Raw genomic sequence first — 19,820 nt, 5'->3', positions numbered from 1 at the left:
ATTGACAATTGCCCCAAATTAAATGAAAAACTTTAGTATTTACATTTTTTTTCACAGAGCATACCAAAATAATTAGTGTGCAACATACACACACATACACACACACACACACACACACAATCAAATTACACAGATAGCATGGTGCCCATCTGTGCTTGCCTGTGATCTAGAAGTTACTGAATTCTAGGGTCATTTGAGTAGCCCCTAACTGTAAATCAATGTGGTATAAGCCATAATCATTGAAAATGTCTGAAAAGGTTTTTTATAATCACATGAAACTAGGAAAGAGTTCCCATTGCCTTTGAATCACAGAAACTGGAACTCTAGCCTTTTTAGTGGAAAAAGATTTTTTTAAACTACACACAATTGACTAAGTCACAACTAATAGCTCAAAACATCCTTTTCCCAGAAAACAACTGCTTTTTGACACTGTAATTAGAGTAGAAAGCCAGTGAGAAGGTTAAGAACGAAAGGGTCTATAAATAGCATTCTGAAAGAAACACAAATTCAAGTACAGTTTCATAGGGCAGAGATGGTTTCCAAAGGGCAGAACCATGGTAGCCAGAGATAGGGGTCTGCTGATCCTGGTTCATGAGCAGAAAGAGGGGTAGAAACAACAGAAAATACAAGTTTAGTTTCTTTGCTCAGCTTACAAAGCCAGACATGGTCTGGTGCCTGACACCCTCTCAAGGCTCTTTCCTCCCAGCTCCTTGTGTTCTACCTACAGTGGTCATTTTTAAGACCCTAGAATTCGCCTGGCTCTTTCTCTGCTCAGACTTCAGAGCTATACTTCTTCCAGGCCTAAGGGGGTCAGCTCACTTTACCTCCTCAGAGAGGCCTCTTCTCTAGCTGGGGATCTAGCTAGAAGGATCTTCAGAAGTTACCATAGCAAGTTGCTTTCCCTGGGAAGCTGACTGTGACCTATGAATGAGCTATCTGTAATCAATGCAGGGGGAAGGGAGAGGAAGGAGGCTGAAGTGGACAAAGAGAAAAGCTGAGCTGTAACACACCTACATACCCCACAAGGAATTCTGAAGTAGGCATGATCCTCATAGCTGTCCTAATTTGGGCTAGGGAACTGGGCCTTTATCCCTCCTCATCAGGCATTAGACATCTCCCTAGAAAGAAGACACAACCCTGAGCAAGGGGGTATGCTCCTCATCTGCAGCAACTCTAACCTTGAGAGGGGTACTGACATGTGAGGGCTGGCTGTTGGCAACATTCCAAGCAACAGGAGGAGCAGCTGGTTCTCAAAAGCTGAACTGGGTTGGGTGTTACAAAATCTACCACTGTGACTTTATCTCACTGGCTGTCCATTTTCTCTTTTGTAATATGGGGATGATACTAACAATTTTATTTATTTATTTATTTATTTATTTATTTATTTATTTATTTAGTCTTTTCTAGGGCCGCACCCACAGGGCATAGGGAGGTTCCCAGGCTAGGGGTCTAATCAGAGCTGCAGTCACCGGCCTATACCAGAACTACAGCAACTTGGGATCCAAGCCACTTCTGTGACCTACACCACAGCTCATGGCAATGCTGGATCCTTAACCCACTGAGTGAGGTCAGGAATCGAACCCACAACCTCATGGTTCCTAGTCGGATTCGTTAACCACTGAGCCATGTCGGGAATTCTGATACTAACAATTTTAAAAGATGTATAGTATCTAACATGATGACTGGCTCAATAGTAAGTTCTCCATAATTGTTAAATTTGCATCTTTGCCTACTCTATACAGGAGAAAAAGGTGGATGCAATTTTCATCAGGGAGCATTTTTTTCAAAAGATGATTCCTTCCTTTCTTTATTCATCCTTCGACTCACTGAATATTTATTGAGTACCTACTAGGTGTTAGGGATTTTCTAGTACCTGAGGAAAGAGTGGTGCAAGTTCTTGTCCAAATGTAGCTTACATTTTAGTAATGAGAAGAAAGAAAATCACCATGTAAATAAGTAGGTAATAGGACATTGTTAGGACAAATGTTAACTGAAGGATGAAGAAATGCATTTATTAAGATGTCATATTATTGGATTCATTAATGGGTCTTTTCAACCCAAGTCAAACCAGCTTAAATATGGGGTATTTATTGGCCCACAAGCAAAAACCATAGAAAAATCAGAGGGAGAACCAGCAACAGAGGTCTCTGGATTCCAGAACCCAAATAGCATCCAGGTATCTTGCTTATTCTCACTTCTGTCTTGTTTGTTTGTGGCATCATTCTCTGAGATCAGCTCTGTTATTCCAGCTTGATTTCAACAAATCCTCAGTGAAGGATGCTGAATATGACCAAACTGGCATTATCTGTCTCATTCTCTGAAAATATGCTGCTAAGTAAGGATAGTCCATAATTTGATCTGTACACACCCTTGTAGCCAGGGCAATAAAAGTAGTGTTGTTAATAATTATCAAGGCTTTCCCATGTATAAAACATAATGCCTTTATATAATTGCACCCATTAAGTATAAATTCTGTAAGTACTATTATCTCCTCGTTACTAAGAAGAAAACTAAGGCTCAAAAAGATTAAGTACCTTACAAAAGCACACATTATTAGTAAGTACTGAAGGTCAAATTCAAACCCACTTCAATCAGAGCCCCAAAGCACATGCTCATAACCACTGGATAATTAGGCCATGCTAATGTTGGTTGCTGTATAGTTATATCATAATAGGTATAATTATTTCATTACCTTAATTAATCCACGCTAATCGATCTTCCATCCAACAAGAAGGCATGATAATTGGACATTCACATTTGAAAAGCATATCCATACTGAGGCTGATAAAATGGGAAATAATATAAGAAAAAATAGCAGAGGAATCAACTTGAAACACTATTTAATGCTATAATCATTGAAGCCAATCAGACAATGATTGACCAATTTAACCATATCTAATTCATGTCAGGGCTTTGCATGCTTTCATTAAGCTGGGAGGAGTCTATATTACATTGGAAAATCAGTGAGCCATTACAAAATGAATACTAGCCTAGAAGTCAAAAGATATAAGATTTAATTCTTAGTAAATATGCAGTTGAATGAGTGAATCAACATCTCCATTTTCTAACCCACAATTTAGGAAGGGTAGTCCCTGGGCTATCTACTTAATATGCTTCATATGTACTACCTAAGGGTTAAGATGAAGAAAAATACAAAAGCATTTGGCATATTTATTACACAAAACATGAGGATAAGGTTTTAAACTATCAAGTGGAAAAAAATATATATCTGGATTCTTTCTTATACTGGTGGAAATAGGAAAAAAAGTTTCAATATTTAATATAATATAGTCAAAAGTAATCTTTGTAAGACTAAAGCTTGGTAGTGTTTTTGAAATTGCATTTTTCTTTTATGTTTTTAGTTTTATTATAGTTGATTTACAGTACTGTGTCAATTTCTGCTGTACATCAGAGTGACCCAGTCTGACACACACACACACACACACATATATACATTCTCTTTCTCATATTACCTTCCATCATGTTCTATCCCAAGAGAATGGATATAGTTCCCTGTGCTGCACAATAGGACCTCATTGCTTATCTGAAACTGAGTAATTTAAGTGAAACATAAAAGAGTAAAGATGCTCCAATCAAAGCAAATACTTACCTACTTAAATAAGCGACAAGGGCTAAAATAAATCAGTTTCCCTTTTCTAGATTTATAAATATTACAGAATTTTACTTTGATTAAAAAAAAGAAAAAAGAAATAAAAGTCATCCAAATAGGAAGAGAAGAGGTATGCAGATGACATGATACTATGTATAGAAAACCCTAAGGACTCAACCCAAAACTACTTGAACTGATCAACAAATTCAGCAAAGTAGCAGGATAGAAGATTAACATGCAGAAATCAGTCACATTTCTGTATACCAACAATAAGATATTAGAAAAGGAATACAAAAATACAATATCTTTTAAAATTGCACCACAAAAAATCAAACACCTGACCAAAAAGGTAACGGACTTATATGCTGAGAACAATAAAACATTAATCAAGGAAATTAAAGAAGATATAATGAAATGAAAAGACATTCCATGCTCCTGGGTGGGAAAAACTAATATTGTAAAAATGGCCATACTATCCAAAGTAATCTACAGAATCAATGCAACTGCTATCAAATAACCCAGGACATTTTTCACAGAACTAGAACAAACAATCCAAAAATTTATAAGGAACCACAAAAGATCCAGAATCACCAAAGCAATCCTAAGGAACAAAAACCAAGCAGGAGGCATCACTCTCCCAGACTTCAAAGTCACAGTCACCAAGACAGTGTGGTACTGGTACCAAAACAGACATACAGACCAACAGCACCAAATAGAGAACCCAGAAATAAGTCCAGACACCTACAGTCAATTAATCTTTGACAAGGGAGGCGAGAACATAAAATGGGAAAAAGACAGTCTCTTCAGCAAGAATTGCTGGGAAGCCTGGACAGCTACATGCAAATCAATGAAACTAGAACATACCCTCACACCATGCACAAAAATAAACTCAAAATGGCTTAAAGACTTAAATATAAGACAAGACACCATCAAACTCCTAGAAGAGAACATAGGCAAAATATTCTCTGACATCAACCTTACAAATGTTCTCTCAGGTCAGTCTCTCAAAGCAATAGAAATAAAAGCAAAAATAAACCAATGGGACCTAATCAAACTGACAAGCTTTGGCACAGCAAAGGAAAACAAAAAGACAACTTACAGCATGGGAGAAAATAGTTTAAAATGATGCAACTGACAAGGACCTAATCTTTAAAATATACAACTTACACAACTCAACAGCAACAAAACCAACAACCCAACTGAAAAATGGGCAAAAGACCTGAATAGACATTTCTCCAAGGAAGATGTACAGATGGCCAACAAGCACATGAAAAAATGCTCAACGTCCCTGATTATTAGAGAAATGCAAATCAAAACTACCATGAGATATCACCTCGCAAGAGTCAGAATGGCCATCATTAAGAAGTCCACAAATAACAAATGCTGGAGGGGGTGTGGAGAAAAGGTAATCCTCCTGCACTGTTGGTGGGAATGTAAGTTGGTACAACCACTATGAAGAACGGTATGGAGGTACCTTAGAAAACTATGCATAGAACTACCATATGACCCAGCAATCCCACTCCTAGGCATATATCCAGACAAAACTCTGGATGTTTATTGCAGCACTGTTCACAATAGCTAAGACATGGAATCAACCCAAATGTCCCTGATAGATGATTGGATTAGGAAGATGTGGTATATATACACAATGGAATACTACTCAGCCATAAAAAGAATGACATAATGCCATTTGAGGCAACATGGATGGAACTAGAAACTCTCATCCTGAGTGAAGTAAGTCAGAAAGAGTAAGACAAATACCATATGATATCACTTATATCTGGAATCTAAGATATGGCACAAATGAATCTTTCCATAGAAAAGAAAATCATGGACTTGGAGAACAGACTTGCGGTTGCCAAGGGGGAGGGGAAGGGAGTAGGATGGATGGGGTGCTTGGGGTTCACAGATGCAGACTATTGCTTTTAGAATGAATTACCAATGAGATCCTGCTGTGTAGCACTTGGGAACTATGTCTGGTCACTTATGATGGAGCATAATAATGTGAGAAAAAAGAACATATACATGTATGTGTAACTGGGTCACCATGCTGTACAGTAGAAAATTGAGAGAACACTGTAAACCAGCTATAATAGAAAAAAATAAAAATAATTATTGATAAAAGAATCTTAGCAGTATTCTTAGGCATTTTATAAGAAATAAAAAAACGCTTTTTTTTTCTAGAGGTATTTCTAGATGTTACGGTGGTTGAAAACTTTTGCCTAGAGGCTCATTTTTTATCATTTGATTTTACAGTCCTTGGATTTCAATTTCCAACTCAGCTTGATATTTTTAGTTGGAAAACTAAATTCATTTTAAACAGGACTGTAAAAATGTGACAATTACAAAGGGAATGGTTTGAGAAACCAAACATAATGGGAAATTAAATGTCCCACTGAAACACTTTACAGGCTTTTTTAGCAGAAGAAATATGTGCTATAAAATGTAATCTAAGATAACAGAAACTTCTAAAATGTGTATTAAAGAAATGTAAGTAAAGTTGCCAAAAGGTAGAATTATGCTTCTTTTCAAAATCTGCTTGCCCCAAACAACACTTGCCCTAATCTGCCAATGTACAGACTTCCCATATCTGGATTGAAATTTCTAGCTTCAGATTTGCCTGGAAAAAATCATGGAAAGTTACAGCAGGAAGGAATCTTGTAATCTTATCCAATACCTCCCATTGTCTAAAGTATGAAATTGGAACTCAAAGTAATGAAATGATATGCCTAAAAGCATACTACAAATTTGTGCTAGATTCCAAGATGATGGTGACAATGATGAAGATGATGACAATGGTAACTACTATTTACTGAGACGATTCTGTCATACTATTAAAACAAATGAACAAGATTCATTTTCACTTTTCTAACAGTGCATTCTGTCCTTAAGTAGGGGAGATTGTACTGAACAGTGTCCTTAAGAAAGCTTTGATGCATTTCTCCCCATCCCCTTCACTTGCTTTTTTAGTGCAGGGAGTGTTGTGGTATCTATGGAGGCACTAGTCTTTGATCTCTGTGCATAAGACTTCCTTCCACAGCAGGATCATTTATGACAGGCTAATTTAGCCGTTGATCAGAGGCTTTGATTTACTTCTTAATTCACTGCTTCATCACTAGGCTCTCAGATATGCCTGCTCCCTTGCCCTCCCCAGTTGGGTTGGCCATAGCAGTGATGTATTTCATTGGTTTGCTTCCTCTCAAAGGCCTCATGTGTGCAGTTCAATAAAATCTGCTGTTCAGGGGAGGTGCCTATGATTTGTGTCAATGTTATACATGGTATTCTTCTACAACATGGATTGCCTTAGGGCAAAAATGGCTTTTTGTTGAGGAAACACAATTTTATCCCTTCATTGGATTTTCTTCTAAGTCATTTGTTTGCTTGTGTTACATATTTCCACGGACATTTTATCTGTGCTGTATACCATGCTTCTACTTGAGAAGTCCTTTTAAATAACAATATAAGGCCTATAGCATGTTTATTAAGAATATCACCCAAGTTCTGCTAGGTTTCAGTGTCTCTTTGTCTTTAATATTGCAATGGTCATTTTATTTCAGTTTTCTCTGTAAAGAAATAGCAACTTTTTTTCTCCTATTGTAAAAAAGACTCTGCGGTTTGAAATTGCAAACAGAAAATAAGTAAATGATTAGAAAATGTCTATAAAAGCTAAGCCCAGCCCTATTAAAATCGTCAAATCAACAAACTGGCAGTAACAACAAAAATCTGCAAAATGATCACAGACCTAGGCTTTAAAATTAAATTCTTCACATAGTGCTCATCCTACAATCTTTTGATTTTGAGATGTCATTTCCCTAGTGACTTAAAATCTACCTGTAGCATTTTACCAACATATTTGTATATCTCAGCTTCCCTCTGGAGCCCCCACTGAGTTGCCATGCTTTAGAGGATCACATTTATTTGTGTACATGATTTGAATAAAAGCAACTTCAATTAGACTCCAGTTGAAACAAACATATTTTTGGCACCTCAATACTAAAATTATGTATGCAAACTGGAGGCAATCCAAAGAACAGCCACAAGAATGATAAAGGGAATGGAGTGCTTGGCTACGGAAGAAATGCAAGGCTCCTGAATGTCCCTAGAGTGGGTAAACACAATAAAGGAACATAACAGCCCATAAATATTTAAAAGGTATAAATATCAAATATGAATAGGAATGATTAATTCTGGGACAAGAGCATAGAGTTAGTTCTGGTGTACTTACATCACAGGAAAGAAAAAAGAAAGAGGAAAAGGATATTGTTTAATATCATTTTGAAATATGCAACATTAATTACTTAGGTGAATTATTTTAACATCCAATGGAATTTTATCGCCTCTGAATGCCCCATTTGCAAGAGATGATGAAAAATGAACGCTTAATAATTCAAAACAGGGGAACTTCTTTCAAGGAGATCTATTTTACTTGACTTCCACTTAGGATTTCTTGAGGAGAAATTTTCATTTCGTGTTAAGATTCATTCGACAGTATTTCACTTTTACTTCAGGAATGAACCAGAAGTGAATTAGCCATAGGCAACACCAAGATTTGGAGCCTTTAGCCAGGTGGGTCCATATTAAAGACAGGACAGTTAAGGGAACATCAGAATTCATCAGAATCAAGTTTAAGTGGGACTAGAAACTCCCAGCAAGATTGACTAGACTGTAGGACCCTGGGGAGCAATCCCAAAATTTAACCCAGAAGAGATCCAAGGAGCGACTGATCAGGTGAATCCTTCTCTCTCTCAGCTCTTCCCTTTCTTCTTCCTCACCTTCCAATGTTTATAAAGTAGCTAGTATGTGCTAGGTTCTATACTCAGTGGAAACAAAGCAAATATATATTTGAACAGGACCCTGCCCTCAAAGACATATTAATGAGACAAATGTGTAAGCAATAAATTGAATCTGAATGTAGGGCATGTAAACATAAGTAAAACAAGACAGAGGCAGGGTCAGCAAAGCAAGTTGCATTTGTGCAGTGATTTAGTCAGGGTTCTCCAGAGAAAAAGAACCAAGAGGAAATAGGTAGGAATAGAAAGAGATGTATTAGAGAACTGTCTCACTTTAAGGAGGATGAGAAATCCCATGATCTGTTGGCTGCAAGCTGCAGGACCAGCAGAGCCAGTGGTAAAATTCACTATGATCTCAAAGGCTCAGGAAACAAGAATGCTAGGAGTTCCTGTTGTGGCTCAGTGGGTTAAAGACTCTGCATTGTCTCTGTGAGGATGTGGGTTCAATCCCTGGCATTGTTCAGTGAGTTAAGGGTCTGGCATTGACATGAACTGAGGTGTAGGTCACAGAGGTGGCTCATATCTGGTGTTGCTGAGCCTGTGGCATAGGCCTGCAGTTGCAGCTCAAATTCAGTCCCTAACCTGGGAACTTCCAAATGCCACTAGTTCAGCATAAAAGAAAAAAAAAACAAAAATACCCAAGAATGCTAATGACAGAGGGCTGAAGATGGGTGTCCCATCTCAGACAGAGAACAAATTCAACCTTCCTCTGCCTTTTCCTTTTGTTCAAGCCCACATGAATTGGATAATACCCACTGAAATTGGTGACAGCTATCGTCATTCAGCCTACTGATACAAATGCTAGTCTCCTCTGGAAACAACCTCAGAGACTCATCCAGAAATACTGTCTCACCAGCTATCTGGGCATCCAATAGAACAGTCAAGTTGATATTTAAAATTAACCATCATATGTGGCACTTTGCACTGAAACCATTTCATAAAGAACAGGTTTTTATATCTTGTCCTGCAAGAGTATGGGAGCCAAGCCCTGATGGAACTGAGCACGTGGAGTGGTCCCTGAGAGTAGATGTGGATGTCACTGGAAAATAACCAATACATTTATGACAGCTTTACTGAGTAGCAAGGGAAGGCACTTTACTAAGACTTAAATGAAAATACTGCTCTCTCTTACCTCCTCTCAGGACATTCAGCCTAGTCTTTGATATATATAAGAAAAATGCACTCAAATCCATAAATCAGTAGGAGGAGCTGTGTGCAGAGATAAGCACCATCAACCAGTCTCAGCGTATGACCCAAGGTCACTTACTATATTTAACAGAGCGTGTATTTTATTGTGATCTTCTGCTACAAAGATCCAGTCTCTATCATTCAGCTACTGAAGCCTTCTGTTAAGATGTATGGAAAGCATCATCTTTGGATAAATTATACATTGGTATGGCAATGACGAAAATATATAGATAAACGTATGTTAATGTGCCGGTGTACCAACTCAGGCTGGTACAATTTCTAACAAAGTGTAGACTGTGCTGTGAGCAAGTTCAGATAAATCTAAGTGTTGACATATATAACGGCAAAATTAGTATTCATATAGTACAGTCTAATCAGAGTCCTTGGGATGATTTCACTCCATTCTTTTCATTCTTGAGAGGCTATGTAGGCAAAGGAGACTTTCTAAATCAAAGATTCTCAAAAGAAAATTAATGTTAATTGTGCTCGTGTAGTGTGTGTATCTCCTAAGACTATGATTCCACAAACGCTTCTTGGAAGCTGCTGAGCTGAATTTCTCAAGCACTACAATGAAAACGGATGGCAAGGGAACTTATTTTGCAGAATTAAACAATGATTTGATAGATCATCAAGAGGAACACAGGAAAATAAACATAATTCAATAAAATAAAGAATGCACTGTTACGAGTTGAGTATTTGTTTTGCAGGTTGCCATCCATTTTCATGATGTCAAAAGGCACATTCATCAATACCACAATTAAAGTTATTCATGGTAGCTTGCTAATACCTTTTTTTTTAATTTAATATCTCAGACATTTATTTCATCCTTTAATTTCTGAAAGATTTACCTAGGTTTCTCAGGATCTAGAAATTTATTTAGGATGAAACCATAGAAGAGTTTTTATATAATAAAAGTACTCCTCATAACCAATCATCATTAAAGGATTTGATTAACAGATTTCAAGAAGAGTTTTCTCTAAGAATATGAGTGTATATTTCATAAGCTTTTTAATCTTCTAAAGGACCAGCAGATTAACTGGAGCTAGAAAGCCTCCAGATACAGATACTAATATTTTCTTTTCCATTCTTAGAGAAAAGTTGTTTGGTCATTGTTCAAAGTCCCCAAGTTTTCTACTGAAGAGATCTGAATAGTAGCCTTCTTGCAACAAGCTCCAAAGGAAGGGAGTATCTAAATAGAGTACAGGTGGAGTTTCTGTCATGGCTCAGCAGTAACAAACCTGAACAGTATCCATAAGGACATGGGTTCAATCCCTGACCCTGCTTAGTGGGTTAAGAATCTGGCATTGCCCGTGAGCTGTGTCTTAGGTCACAGACATGGTTCAGATCTAGTATTGCTGTGGCTGTGGTGTAGGCCAGCAGCTGCAGCTCCGATTAGACCCCTAGCCTGGGAACTTTCATATGCTGTGAGTGCAGCCCTAAAAATACAAAATAAATAAATAAACAAACAAATAAATAAATAGAGTAGAGGCAAAGTCACCCCAGGGAATGAGACAAAGGTGGCACATGTTTTGCAGAACAGTTTCCTCATAGGGCTGTTCTTGGAAAAGTCCCTCATTTGCTTAGGAGGCCCCTCCTTGTTCCTAGGCAGTAGATAAACTAGCAGTGACTAAAAAGTTAAGGTGTTCTATCTCTTTCCACACTGTTTTCTTTAGAGTTACTAAGGTCCCAGTATACAAACTGCATATATAAAGATTTTGCATGCACCCCAAAATATCTTAATTCTACAGCAGTGCATATTCTCTTGATAACAAAATGTGCTTCTGAGAAAGTAAAATGAATATTGGAAAAAAATACCTTTTTTTCTCAAGCAACAAACTAGAGAGTATAACATAAAGAATCAAACTCACAGATACAGAGAACAAACTAGTGGTTACCAATGAGGGAGGGGAAAGGGGGGAGGGAAAATAAAGGGATAGGATATTAAGAGGTACAAACTATCATGTATAAAATAAGCTGCAAGGATATATTGTAAAACACGGGGAATAACTACTTTGTAACAGCTATAAATGTAGTATAACCTTTAAAATTTGTGAATCACTATACGGCATACCTATAATTTGTGTAACATTATGTATCAACTATACTTCTACAAAAAATACCACTTTTTTCTCAAATTGCTTTACCTTTAAAAATTAGTAATGCTAGGAAGTATCAACATTTATAAAACAATCATATAGACTCAACACAGTGCTAATAAGCATTATCAAAATAATCTGATTTAACCTGAACCTCCAGGAAATTACAACTATTAGTCTAATTTTACGATTTAGGAAATGGAGTTTTGAGAGGACTAAAAAGCTACCCCACAACCAGATCCTTGTGTGTCTGGCCCTTGAAAGCAGACTTTTTCTCTTTCTTCCAAACTCTTTGAAATTTGTTACAATTCAGCCTGGTACTGCACAAAGAATTTGAAAACGCTCCAAAGGAGGATTCAGGTCAGATTTCACATTGATCCAAATCCAAGGGACAGTTACTGAAGCTGAAAGGCCTTCAGACCATAAAGAGGTGAGCTCTGACTGACCAATGAAAATATAGGGTTTTTTTTTTTTACTAAAGCATCAAGCCTCCTAAAAAATTGAGCTGCTCAGATCCCAATGGTGAAACTCATTTTTCTGTTAAAAATGACATTTAGATAAATATCAAGATGCAACTTTCAAATACACCAAGAGGTAAACTAATAAGAAAAATAACTATTTGAAAAATAAGCCAGCATGTTAATAAAACCCTAAAAAAATACCCCAAGAACTCACTATATTGCATACCTGGTCCATATCCTGGCACTCCCTGTGGCTATATTTTTCTACCAGTCATTGCAATAATTAAATGCATTTAAAATTCATAAAGTAACTGATTAAGGAAAATATTCTTACCAGTAACTTAAGTTCCCTTTGGTTCCACTATGATATGTCTGCAGTATTAACACAGGGTCATTGTTTGCAGTTTATAGCACCTAGAGATAGATTAGAAAGTAGTAATTTTAGAAATAATTTCACCTAAGGAACAACTTTTAAATTAATGTTTACCTTTTCCCTGTTTTAAAAACAAATCTAGTTTTTCCTTCTTCCCACTCCTCCAAAAAATTCCCAAATACCTAAACAATATCATTGCTCTGTTGCTGAGGATAAAATGAATCCTCTAGATTTCTATCTGTGATTAAATGAAGCAGAGATGCAGAAAACAACCACATAATTCCTCTTCTTATTGAAAGAATTATTGATGTGTCTTCTCTCAAGAATTCAAGTATTTTGCAACAGACCACAATTTGTGCGAATTTCTACTTGGCAGTCCTCCATGAACTGTTTTTCGCAACAGCCACTTGCCTTTGTCTGAGGCTGTGACCAATTTATCAAAATAAAATAGTATAAGCTAAAATGATGAGAGCTCTATCAGGAAGCACACTCCAAAATCAGAACTCTATGAATTAGAGTTAACATAAACCTTCAAGAGGCCATCTCTCACCCAGGTGTGTTATCATCAACCCCCCCATTTTAAAAAAATCAATATATGAAATGAATGAAGTATTTCAACCAGTATACACAATCCTTTTATTGTTAATTTCCAAATGATTTCAGGATTGGCTCCCAATCTCTAAAAATTTGTTTATAAGATTTTTTTCCCAATGCTTACCCAAGAGTACATCTTTGAAAAGCTAAGATTTTCTGTTGAACATAAGAAAATAAGTCAAAGTTGTTTTTTGGTTTGTTTGTTTTGTTTTTTCCCCATACCAGGTGTCTTAACTTAATGAGCATCATTCAGAAGAGCTAAATTCCCCCTAGTAATTCTAACTCATTCCAGTAAAAATTACTAATTAGGAGTTCTCACTGTGGCTCAGCAGGTTAAGAACCCAACACAGTGTCCACAAGGATACAGGTTCCATTCCTATCCTTGCTCAGTGGGTTAAGGATCTCGCATTGCCACAAGCTGCAGTATAGGTTACAGATGTAGCTTGGATCTGGTGTTGCTGTGGCTGTGGCATAGGCTCCAACTGCAGCTTGGATTAGACCTCTAGCCCAGGAACCTCCATATGACACAGGTTTGGCCATAAAAAGAAAAAAAATATATTAATAAAAGAGATTTATAAAACCACAATATTTCTCACTGTCACCCTAAGAAAAAGGATGGCTAAAATATCCAAGTAACTCGCTTCCTTTCTGTGCATTATTTGACAGTCTCTTTGGCCTTATTCCAAAAAACTGTTGCCAAAAAGCTATAAGCAAATGGCAATGCTTCTGGAGAGAATCTCACACCAATACACGGAAAAGAAAAATTCCACCCTAGCAAGTAGGAGAATAGCCCCACTGCTTTCCAACTGACCAAGTGACACACTGCACAGACTGTACCCTGTATACTTTTTAGTGACCTCATTTCAATCCCTTTAGTTCAACTTCTGACACTGTTATAATTTGTATTATTATAAAAAAACTTTAGCAATGACTCACAATGTCCAAAACATTTAATATGGCTCCTAACACATAGCTTGAGTATAATTGTATTTTTTATTGAATTCCACGGGCTAATAGAAGCCTTTCCTCTCAACAGAGGAATATAAAAACTGGCCATCATTTGTTGTGTCCAGATTCCTCTGTGTTTCAATAGTCACTCCATGGGGAAAAGAAAAAATGAAATGTTTCCATGTGTTGATTCCAAGTTAGATTTGCTGATTGGCCCACTCCATGTACTGAGGCTAAAGTTAAGTGATGTAAAACAGGATGTCCTTTATTTATCCCAGTGATAAAGAACATCATAAGTCAGGTATATTCAGCAGCCAGGGAGCAACTGTTATGGTTCCATTATTAAATCTCTCTAAGATATCTCTTTAAAACCTACCTGTGTCACACAGCTACTGCAGGTGCCTTTTCCCAGTGGTCTCCCCTTTCTACCTCTGTCAATAACACCCATGCCAATGGGGATCAGTGCCCGTGCTGAATCAGCCACTCTCTTGCTTAGCATTTTCAAGACAGTCATTTGGCATTAGGAATGGAGACTATAGCTACTGATCAAACTTATCTGCAAGCTCAGGGCAGCGGTCTAGGCCTGCTGAGCTCTCATCTGCTTCATTCAAATTTGGTTGAGAAAGAACTCACATTAATCATGGATATAAGCTTTCTACTGCTTAATTCAAACCCTGTGTATGTGTGTGTGTGTGTGTGTGTGTGCTTGGTGTTGGTGTATATAAAGGATTACTTCTGTGCTATCAGGTCTCCTTTTATTCCTTCATGTTGTGTTTGCATAATCTCCACAAAGGGGTATGCAGACAGCCCTTTTGACTGCAACAAGTGATACTAGGACAAACACATGTATAATTGATATTAAACATATCTATGAAGACACATATGTTGGTATTAAAATAGCATAGATGTATATGTGAGTATATATGTCATTTTTAGCTCATTGTATCTCATTTTAAATTTCAGTTTGCTTTTCTGTTTTATTATGGTAATTAAGAGTGCACTATGAATCTGTACAATTTGGGATATATGTATATTGGAGGTATAGGATCAAATATTATTATGAGAAGGGCACACACACATACTACTGCAGTTTAAGAAAATATCTTTCTCATTCTACTTTTATTGTATGTAGCAGGATATATAATCTTTTGGATTTGTTTTAAGCCTTTACCTTCTCTCCTATCACCACTAATACAAATAACTTCTTTTCCATTCTTAGAGAAAAGTTGCATGTTCATTTTTCAAAGTCCCTAAGTTTTTCTACTTCGGAGATATGAATAAGCATACCTGCCAAATGTCAAAGGAGGAATGAGGAATACTGAAACGAAATCTGACTTAGAATCATATTAAAGTAAAATGGCCATTTGGACCTTTGTTGGTGGTTTGCTTTAAAAAAAAAAAAAAAAAAAAACAAGGATGACTGAAAGAAACTGTAGCTTAGGCACAATCAAAATAATTACTCTCTACTCACTTGAGGTAAAAGTAATAGAAAGATGGATAAAGCACAATGGAGAGAGAAACAGAACTTTCTCAAAGTAAAAGGCAGTAAAGAATGGATTGTGATCCACTCAGGTGAACCCATGGCAGATGTAAAATAGGAGCTTGGAATCAGGTGACCTCAGGTCCATCTGCTTTCCTAATATGAACACTTTGCTGCTCTGAGGTTATTTAGAAATTGAAAATAGTATTTTTCACACAATATGGCCCCTATAAGAAGACGTATAGTTTCATAGGTGCTCAGCAAAACAGATGGTAATGTCTTCCAGTACTGGATGAAAAGCTGTCTGTATAAGAATTATTTACAGGAGCTCCCTGGTAAGGATCCAGATTTGTCACTTCTGAGGCTCTGGTTACTGCTATGGCACAGTTCAATCCTTGGCTCAGGAACTTCTGAATGCCAGTGATGTGGCCAGAAAATAAGAATTATTTAGTGATAATAAGAAATTCTTCTACATGGCACCATCTAGGAATTTTTTTTTTTTTTTTTTTTTTTAGGGCCAAACCCACAGCATATGGAGTTTCCCAGGCTAGGGGTCAAAACCACCAGCCTCCAAACAGCTAAAGCAACTCAGGATCCAAATCTCATCTGCAATCTACATCACAGCTCATGGCAATGTCTGATCCCTAACCCACTGAGCAAGGCCAGGGATAGAACCTGCAACCTCATGGTCACTAGTTGGATTTGCTTACAGTGCACCATGATGATAACTCCATCCAAGGATATTTTTAAGGTGAATTCTCTGTATCCACTGAATTTACAACAGATTGTATATAAATCACAACTGCATTCTAGACAAAATTAACTAGAGACAAAATGGCATCATAAATATTACTGCTAGGTTTTATCTGCATTTAATTTAGGAATATTGAGTTCCATTAGGGTATATCCTTATTATTTTTTATTTAATTTATTCTTTTAAAATTTTGTATCAAAGAATAGTTGATTTACAATGTTATTCCAATTTTTGCTGTACAGCAAAGTGACCCAGTCATAAATATATGTACATTCCTTTTCTTACATTATCTTCCATCATGGTCTATCTGAAGAGATTGGATATATAGTTCTTTGTACTATACAGTAGGACCTTACTGTTTATCCATTCTAAATGTTATAGTTTGCATCTACCAACCTTGAACTTTCAGCCCATCATACTTCCTCTCCCTCCCCTTTGGCAACAAATCTGTTCTCTATGTCTGTGAGCCTGTTTCTATTTTGTAGATAGGTTTATTTGTGGCATAGTTTAGATTCCACATATTAAGTCATATCAAATGATATTTATCTCTCTTTATGACTTCACTTATTATGAGAAGCTCTAGTTGCATCCATGTTGCTGAAAATGGCATTACTTCAGTATTTTTCATGGCTGAGTAGTAATGCATTCTATATATGTACCATGTCTTCTTTAATCCATTCATCTGGCAATGGACATTTAGGTTGTTTTCATGCCTTGGCTATTGTAAATAGTGCTGCAATGAATATAGGGGTGCATGTATCTAATTATAGTTTTAATTATAGTTTTTTAATTATAGTTTTTTTATTATAGTTTTTTTTATATATAAAAAAAATTATAGTTTTAATTATAGTTTTTTTTTTTAATTATAGTTTTTTCCAAATATACGCCCAGGAGTGGGATTGTTGGATCATATGGTGGTTCTGTATAAGTTTTCTAAGGTACCTCCATGCTGTTTCCATAGTGGTTGTACCAATTTACATTCCCACCAACAGGGTAGGAGGGTTCCTATTAGGGCATAACTTGATTGTCACTGTAATCCCAGGGCCACCGCTTGGCAACATAGTGAAGCTTAATAAATACGTTTTGGATGGATCAGTGATTGAAGATACAAAAGCTACACATATCAAAAAATAGTGGTACTGCACAGTTCCACAGCCTGACAGTAAACGTCACTCTGTTAAAGAAGGAAGGTACATGTTAATTGAGGACACTGCAGACTAAGGAAAAAGAGCCAGAGGAGCTGAAAATAGAGTAAATGTGCTCCCTGTGTGTTCTTAGGCTAATCACATAACCTTTCAGAATCCCAGTTGTCTCACTGGTAAATAAGGGATAACAGTACCTACCTTGCAGTACAGGGTTGGTGGATAGGACTAACATCGAAGAAAAGCTTAGCTCAGGCCTGGGACCAAGAAGGTGGCAGCACAGACTCCAACATCATCCAGAGGCAGGTAATGAGGCTGGGAGGGGAACCTGATCAGTCCTCACCCCCTAAACTCAGCCAACTGGAGAAAATATATGTTATCACAATTAAGAGCCTAAGAACCTTAACAGGCTGTGTGGCCATTATCTGCCTTATTCTCATGAGGAGGAAAGGATTTATTTACAATGTTTTTTGGGCAAGTTTGTGATCTCCTCAAGGCCAGGAAAAATAATCGTTTTATTAATTTTTAACTCCCCAGGGCTATGTGACTGGTAAGAGGTAAAATTACTATTCAAACTCAGACAGTGTGGCCACAGAACCAGAACTCTTAACCATTTCACTATACTTCCTCTGGGAACCAGCCCTAAATTACTTGTAAAGGCTGCAAAATGACAATATGGTATTAATGGCATTAATAAGTCTAAAATAGCCAAACTCAGATTTTGATTTGGTTGTTGGAACCAAATTCAGCTAGATCTCTGAGCTCTCTAATTAACTCCAAACTCATCAAACAGTGGCTGAGAAGAGTCCTCAGCCATTTTAAGTGGGTGTACTTCAAAAGCCATGGATGAGGGAACCAAAGATGGCGGAATAGAAGGACTGGAGCTCAACTTCTTTCCAGAAAAGGAAATTAGGGAAGAAATCTCGTTTACCATCGCATCCAAGAGAATAAAATACCTAGGAGTAAACCTACCTAAAGAAACAAAAGACCTGTACTCTGAAAACTACAGGCCACTGATGAAAGAAATCAAAGATGACACAAATAGATGGAAAGATATACCATGCTCATGGATTGGAAGAGTTAATATTATCAAAATGACTATACTACCCAATCTACAGATTCAATACAATCCCTACCAAATTACCAAGGACATTTTTCACAGAACTCAAACAAAATATTTTAAAGTTTGTTTGGAAGTACAAAAGACCCAGAATAGCCAAAGACATCCTGAAAAAGAAAAATGGAGCTGGAGGAATCAGGCTCCCGGACTTCAGACTATACTACAAAGCAACAGTCGTCAAAACTGCATGGTACTGGCACAAAGACAGACATATAGATCAGTGGAACAGGATAGAAAGCCCAGAATTAAACCCATGCACTTACAACCAACTAATCTATGACAAAGGAAGCAAGACTATACAATGGAGAAAGGACAGCTTGTTCAATAAGTGGTGCTGGGAAAACTGGACAGCCACATGGAAAAGAATGAAATTAGAACACTCCCTAACACAATACACAAAAAGAAACTCCAAACACTATCAAACTCTTAGAGGAAAACATAGGCCTAACACTCTCTGACATAAACCACAGCAACATCTTCTCAGGTCCACCTCTTAGTGTACTGACAATAAAAACAAAAATAAACAAATGGGACCTAATCAAACTTCAAAGTTTCTGCACAGCAAAGGAAACCCTAAACAACACAAAAAGACAACCCACAGAATGGGAGAAAATCTTTGCAAATGAATCAACTGACAAGGGATTAATCTCCAAAATTTATAAATACCTTCTTCAACTCCATACCAAAAAAACCAACAACCCCATCCAAAAATGGGCAGAAGATCTAAACAGACACTTCTCCAAAGAAGACATATGGATGGCTGAGAAACACATGAAAAGATGTTCAACACCACTCATCATTAGAGAAATGCACATTAAGACCATGATGAGGTACCACCTTACTACCGGCCAGAATGGCCATCATCAAAATGTCTACAAACAATCAGTGCTAGAGAGGGTGTGGAGAAAAAGGAACCCTAGTACACTATTGGTGGGATTGTCAATTGGTGCAACCACTGTGGAAAGCAGTATGGATATTCCTCAGAAAACTAAACATAGAACTACCATTTGATCCAGCAATCCCACTCCTGGGCATCTATCCAGAGAAAACCATGACTCGCAAAGACACATGTACTCCTATGTTCACTGCAACACTATTTACAATAGCCAAGACATGGAAACAACCTAAATGCCTATTGACAGCGGAGTGGATCAAGAAGAGGTGGTATATATACACAATGGAATATTACTCAGCCATCAAAAAGAACAAAATACCAGCATTTTTAGCAACATGGATGGACCTAGAAATTATCATGCTAAGTGAA

The 19,820-nt window shown here is 37.1% G+C and overlaps 1 protein-coding gene across 6 annotated transcripts in view; it reads right to left on the bottom strand.

Annotated features, from left to right (window-relative positions):
- The window catches only part of CHL1 (cell adhesion molecule L1 like), a 217,885-nt gene that overhangs the window by 157,940 nt on the left and 40,125 nt on the right, over positions 1–19,820 (bottom strand). For 4 of the 6 annotated variants that reach the window (XM_047779306.1, XM_047779265.1, XM_047779300.1 and 1 more), the window contains exons 2-3: positions 12,480–12,559; positions 2,693–2,781 (exon numbers count right to left, since the gene is read on the bottom strand). The gene's annotated coding sequence lies outside the window, so the exon portion shown is untranslated. Of the gene's footprint in view, positions 1–2,692; positions 2,782–12,479; positions 12,560–12,700; positions 12,746–19,820 lie in introns of those variants that run through there. The other 2 variants (XM_047779291.1, XM_047779272.1) reach the window with 2 other exon arrangements.

The sequence above is a fragment of the Phacochoerus africanus genome, chromosome 1, assembly GCF_016906955.1.
Source record: "Phacochoerus africanus isolate WHEZ1 chromosome 1, ROS_Pafr_v1, whole genome shotgun sequence".
Taxonomy (NCBI): domain Eukaryota; kingdom Metazoa; phylum Chordata; class Mammalia; order Artiodactyla; family Suidae; genus Phacochoerus; species Phacochoerus africanus.
Note: the sequence above shows the minus strand (reverse complement) of the source record. Positions and strands in the feature narration are given on the sequence as shown.